Consider the following 6,684-nt stretch of genomic DNA (forward strand, 5'->3'; position numbering starts at 1 on the left):
ATAACCAGTGGAGAAAAAGCGGGTGAGATAATTGAGAAGGAAGTGGGGAGAAGGAGCTGTGTACTGGTAGAGTTGGTGTGTGGCTGCTGCAGGTCATGTCAGATTCAGCAATTCATAATCATCTAGCACATTCTCAGGTCTGTTTCTATTAACTACATTTTGAACCCCATTTTTACACAGCACATGTATAAAGCCTTCTTGTCACTTCCTGTAGATGAAAAATTAATATTGGGTCATGACCTTCCTGAGAAAGAGGTTACTGGCTTAAAGAGTCTGGTTGGGGCCAGGCGAGGTGGCTTATGCCTGTAATCCCAGCACTTTGGGAGGCTGAGGCTGGAGGATCACCTGAGGTCAGGAGTTCTCAACTAGCCTGGCCAACACAGTGAAATTCCTGTCTGTACCAAAAATACAAAAATTAGCCAGGTATGGTCACGGGCACCTGTCATCCCAGCTACTCGGGAGGCTGAGGCAGGAGAATCGTTTGAACGTGGGAGGCAGAGGTTGCAGTGAGCCGAGATCATGCCCCTGCACTCCAGCCTGGGCAACAGAGCAAGACTCCATCTCAAAAAAAAAAAAAAAAAGACTGGTTGCATTATGAGTTATATGGGCGAGGCTTAACGAAAGCTATGCTTTCTCTGGGATTTCTCCTTGACACATAGTTCCTGGTTGCATTCTTGAATTTTGTTTTCCCATCCTAGATTTTTTTCAAACCCTAATAATAATAAATAATTTAAAAATAGTAATAGACATTGCAGCCTCCAATAAATTTTTCTTAATTTTTATTTGTAGAGACAGGAGTCTCCCTATGTTGCCCAGGTTGGTCTCGAACTCCTAGTCTCAAGCAATCCTCCTGCCTCAGCCTCCCAAAGTGCTGGGATTATAGGTGTGAGCCACCATGCTCAGCCTTAGAATCTTTTAAAAAATATTTATTTATTTATTTATGTTTATGACACAGGGTCTCTCTCTGTCACCCAGGCAGCAGTGCAGTAATGCAATCATGGCTCACTGCAGCCTTGACATCCCAGGCTCAAGTTGAAAGCAATTAATTTTTTTAAAAAAGATTACATCTATCTAGAATGCAAAATGACTGAAAGGCTCATTTATGTACTGCAACATCAATGCATCTATATATAATTTATTATTGCCCTAACATATTTGAATTCTATATTTTTATAACCCATGATTAGCAACTGTGGTAATCAAAAAGCAGACATGCACTGAAGGTGTCTATGGCAAGCTTAGAAACAGACTCATGCCTCAAGTTTAGTTACAGGCTCAGGCCTGTAATCCCAGCATTTTGGGAGGCTGAGGTGGGAGGATTGCTTGAGCCCAGGAGTTTGAGACCAGTCTGGACAACATAGCAAGACCCCCATCTCTATAAAAAAGAAGAGGAAAAATACATACACATATAATATATTATATAAATATATTTATATATAAATATATATTTCCCTTTCTTTTTTATATAAATAAATATATTTATTTATGTATTTTTTGAGAAGCATCTCACTCTGTCACCCAGGCTGGAGTACAGTGGTGCAATCTTCGCTCACTCCAACCTCCACCTCCCGGGTTCAAGCGATTCTCCTGCCCCAGCCTCCTGAGTGACTGGGATTACAGGTGTGTGCCACCATGCCTGGCTAATTTTTGTATTTTTAGTAAAGACAGGGTCTTGCCATGTTAGTCAGGCTGGTCTCAAACTCCTGGCCTCAGTGGTCCACCCACCTTGGCCCCCCAAAGTGCTGGGATTACAGGCGCGAGCCACTGCACCCAGCCAGTATTTTTTTTTTTAATTAAAAAGAAGAAACATTGCTACAACTACTTAGAAACAAAATGGATAATTTTTAGAACTCTCTATCTGTATAGATACAGCTATAATTCTGATTTGGACATTGTGTGATTTGAGGTTGATTTCCTTTGTCGCTTCTGTCTGGCTTATCAGCAATTTTACGTGAGGTGTAGTTGTCCCTTCTTACAGTCCATTCAAACTAAAATTGATAGAACCAACTTCTTGTTAACTTTATAAAAGATATTCATGTTGACATTGGTTCAAACAGCTCTGCCATTTGCTAGCTATCTGACCTTGGGCAAGTCATTGAAACTCTCCCTAAGCCAAAGTTACACATTCTGTGGGAGGGTAATAGTATCAGTGTCATGGAGTTTTGAGACAATTACTTGAGATAATGTATATAAACTGCTTAGCAGAGTGCCTGGAATAGATTAGTTGGCACTCAATAATGTCAGCCTTTATAAACACATTGTAAGGTGATTACAGGTTCACGCCTGTAACCCCAGCACTTTGGGAGGCCCAGGCAGGCAGATCACCTGAGGTCAGCGGTTCAAGACTAGCCTGACCAACACAGTGAAACCACCATCTCTAGTCAAAATACAAAAATTAGCCGGGCGTGGTGGCAAATGCCTGTAATTCCAGCTACTCCAGAGGCTGAGGCAGGAGAATCACTTAAACTTGGGAGGCAGAGGTTGCAGTGAGTCAAGATTGTGCCACTACACTGCAGCCTGGGCAACAGAGAGAGACTCCATCTCAAAAAAAAAAAGTTATCTTTAAATGCAATGGGTTTATTATTGTCATTTTAACATAAATTATTAAAATGTATCCACTTAAATTTCAAATGGGGTAAATATAGAAATATATAATGTACATAAACAAAAGATCTTTGGTGTCCTCAATAATTTTAAGTGCAAAGGGGCCTTGAGGTCTTGGAAGACAGCTGTCTCTGGGAAGCCAGGCTCAGGGAAAGCAGTGTTTGTGGCATAGGCTATGTGAACAGAGGGCAGGACTGCAAAGCAGCCAATGAGATTTTCTTCTGATAACTAAAAATACAGTCTTAAAATGTAACAAGTCACTACAGAGAACAAATGACAAACAGCAGAGTATGTTGATGGCTATTGGGATAAAGACTGGTTTTAAGACCACTGTCTGTTATACTTGAATTTTATCTTTTTTTTTTTTTTAAGGTGTGCACTTTTATTCAACTGGTCTCTACAGGTAAGCCCTGAATGCCTCCACACCTCCACCCACTCCCAGGGAGACCAAAAGCCTTCATACGTCTGAAGCTGGGGGACAAAAAAGGCGGGCCATGATGGCTGATCATTCAAAATAAAACAAAAAAGTATAAGGGGGAGATTTTTAAAATTTTGCATTACATAATTTACATGAAAGCAATGCTATCACCTCCCCTGTGTGGACTTGAGAGTGGACTGGGCCATTCTCCTTAGACAGAAGTGGGCTGGATTTTGGGAGGGCAAGGGACTTCCTGTAACAATGCACCTCACAATATTTAGAATGACTATTTAAAAAAGAATAATGTGGCCTGACACGGTGGCCCACGCCTGTAATCCCAGCACTTTGGGGGATGAGGCGAGCAGATCATTTGAGGTCAACAGTTTGAGACCAGCCTGACCAACATGGTGAAACCCCGTCTCTACTAAAAAAAGACAAAAAAAACCTGACCAACATGGTGAAACCCCATCTCTACTAAAAAAATACAAAAAAAATTAAAAACCTGACCAACATGGTGAAATCCCGTATCTACTAAAAAAATACAAAAAAAAAAAAAAATTAGCTGGGCATGGTGGCACATGCCTGTAGTCCCAGCTACCAAGAGGCTGAGGCAGGAGAATCACTTGAACCTGGGAGGTGGAGGTTGCAGCGAGCCAAGATCACATCACTGCACTCCAGCCTGGGCAACAGAGTGAGACTCTGTCCCAAAATAAATAAATAAATAAAATAAATATTAAAAAAAAGAAAAAAGAAAAAAAAGAACAATGTACAGTCGAAGTCCTTGGCCACACTGTAGAACTTTGGAGGATGCTCACTCCAACCGACTGCTGTCACCTTCACAGTTTCAGTTTTTAAATCCAGAGTCAAGCCAAAAACAAACACAAACACAAACACACACACACACAAAAACAAAGCCATGCCAATCTCATCTTATTTTCTGCACATTAGGTTTTTGTCAAGAAAGGGTGTAACGCAACTAAGGAACAGTCCACCTAGGAGCATTTTCAGTGGACAACGGAAGGACTGGAATCATCATATTCCTGCTTGCTCATCCACAACTGCTGGAAGGTGGACAATGAGGTCAGGATGGAGCCACGCATCCACAGAGTATGTGCACTCAGAAGGAGCAATGATCTTGATCCTCCTCATGCTGGGAGCCAGGGCGGTGATCCCCCTCTGCATCCTGCAGGGCGATGCCAGGGTACATGGTGGTGCTGCCAGATAGCACTGTGTTGGCGTACAGGTCTTTGTGGATGTCCACGTCACACTTCACGATGGATTTGAAGGTAGTTTTGTGGAAGCCACAGGATTCCATGCCCAGGAAAGAAGGCTGGAAGAGCGCCTCGGGGCAGTGGAACCGCTTGTTGCTGCTGGTGATGACCTGGCCATCTGACAGCTCATAGCTCTTCTCCCAGGAGGACCGGTGGGGCCATCTCCTGCTCAAAGTCCGGGGCGACTTAGCACAGCTTCTCCTTGATGATGTCACACAGGATCTCTCCCTCTGCGGGTGGTAAAGCTGTAGCTGCACAATGTGAGGATCTTCATAAGGCGGTCGGTCAGGTCCTGGCCAGCGAGGTCCAGACGCAGGATGGTGTGGGGGAGGGCGCGCCCCTCATATATGCACACAATGTGGGTGACCTGTCGCCAGAGTCCATCACGATGCCAGTGGTATGGCCAGAGGAGTACAGGGACAGCACGACCTGGATGGCCACGTGCATGGGTGGGGTGTTGAAGGTCTCAAACATAATCTGGGCCATCTTCTTGTGGTTGGCCTTGGGATTCAGGGGGCCTTTGGTCAGCAGCACAGGGTACTCCTCGAAAGCTACATGCAGCCCATTGTAGAAGGTGTGGTGCCAGATCTTCTCCATGTCATCCCAGTAGATGACCATGCCGTGCTAGATGGGGTACTTCAGGGTCAGGATGCCTCTCTTGCTCTGGGCCTCATCGCCCACATTGGAGTCCTTCTGGCCCATGCCCACCATCATGCCCTGGTGTCGCGGGCGCCCCACGATGGAGGGGAAGGCGGCCCATGGGGCATCGTCACCTGCGAAGCTGGCCTTGCCCATGCTGGAGCCCAGTGATATCACCCTGGTGAGCTGGCGGCACGTGTCTGTGGTGTCTGTGGAGTGGCGAGGGCGAGGCCCTGTGCAGGTGGGGCAGATGTAGTCTTGGCGGTCTGAATTTTATCTTTTTTGTTTCTTTCTTTAAGAGATGGAGTCTCACTCCGTCGCCCTGGCTGGAGTGCAGTGGCGCGATCTCGGCTCACTGCAACCTCTGCCTCCCGGGTTCTAGCAATTCTCCTGCCTCAGCCTCCCGAGTAGATGGGATTACAGGCGCATGCCACCATGCCCAGCTAATTTTTTGTATTTTAGTAGAGACAGGGTTTCACTGTGTTGCCCAGGCTGGTCTCAAACTCCTGAGCTCAGGCAATCCACCCGCCTCGGCCTCCCAAAGTGCCAGGATTACAGACGTAAGCCACTGCGCCCAGCCGATTGAATCTTATCTTTTGAATTCAAGTTGAATAACACAGTCAAGAAGAATAAAAGCTAAGGTTTAAGAGACAGTGGCTTAGAGATCATGTCCTCAGGGTGCCTAGCACACAAAAAGTGCTCAGTAAAAAAACCTCTAATGAAAACCTAGTGTGTTGTCTAAGAATTTTCAAATGTTCATTGGAAAGATAAAGATCACAATATTAAGGAAATAATAACAAAATGCTTTTAATTGTGGCCGGGCGCAATGGCTCACACCTGTAATCCCAGCACTTTGGGAGGCCAAGGCAGGCAGATTGCCTGAGGTCATGAATTCGAGATCAGCCTGGCCAATATGGTGAAACCTTGTCTCTACTAAAAATACAAAAATTAGCCAGGCACGGTGGCACATGTCTGTAGTCCCAGCTACTTGGGAGGCTGAGGCACAAGAATCAGTTGAACCCAGGAGGCGGAGGTTGCAGTGAGCCCAGATCATGCCACTGCCCTCCAGCCTGGGCGACAGAGTGAAATTCCATCTTAAAAACAAAGTTTATAATTCCATTACAATATGACTATTTCCATTTTTTTTACATTTCCACTAACAGGTATATCTTTTTTTTTTTTTTTTAAAGAGATAGGATCTCACTGTGTTGCCCAGGCTGACCTCAAATCCTGGGCTCAAGCAATGCTCCTGTCTCAGCCTCCTGAGTAGCTGGGACCACAGGCACATGACACCACCTCTGACTAAGTATACATTTTTATTTATTTTTATTTTATTTTATTTATTTATTTTTGAGACAGTGTTTTGCTGTCACCCAGGCTGGAGTGCAGTGGCACGATCTTGGCTCACTGCAGTCTCCATCTCCCAGGTTCAAGTGATTCTCCCGCCTCAGCCTCCTAAGTAGCTGGAACAACAGGCATGCACCACCATGTCTGACTAATTTTTTTTTTTTTTGAGACAGAGTCTCGCTCTATCACCCAGGCTGGAGTGCAGTGGCGCGATCTCGGCTCACTGCAAACTCCGCCTCCTGGGTTCACGCCATTCTCCTGCCTCAGCCTCCCTAGTAGCTGGGACTACAGGCGCCGGCCACCACGCCCGGCTAATTTTTTGTATTTTTAGTAGAGACGGGGTTTCACCGTATTAGCCAGGATGGTCTCGATCTCCTGCCCTCGTGATCTACCCGCCTCGGCCTC

General features: G+C 45.4%; 1 pseudogene; it reads right to left on the minus strand.

Moving 5' to 3' along the window:
- Window positions 1–4,014: 4,014 nt before the first annotated feature.
- Window positions 4,015–5,202, minus strand: LOC101129597 (actin, cytoplasmic 1-like; annotated as a pseudogene).
- Between the last annotated feature and the right edge of the window lie 1,482 nt (window positions 5,203–6,684).

Source organism: Gorilla gorilla, chromosome 8, assembly GCF_029281585.2.
Source record: "Gorilla gorilla gorilla isolate KB3781 chromosome 8, NHGRI_mGorGor1-v2.1_pri, whole genome shotgun sequence".
In the NCBI taxonomy this organism is placed as follows: Eukaryota; Metazoa; Chordata; class Mammalia; order Primates; family Hominidae; genus Gorilla; species Gorilla gorilla.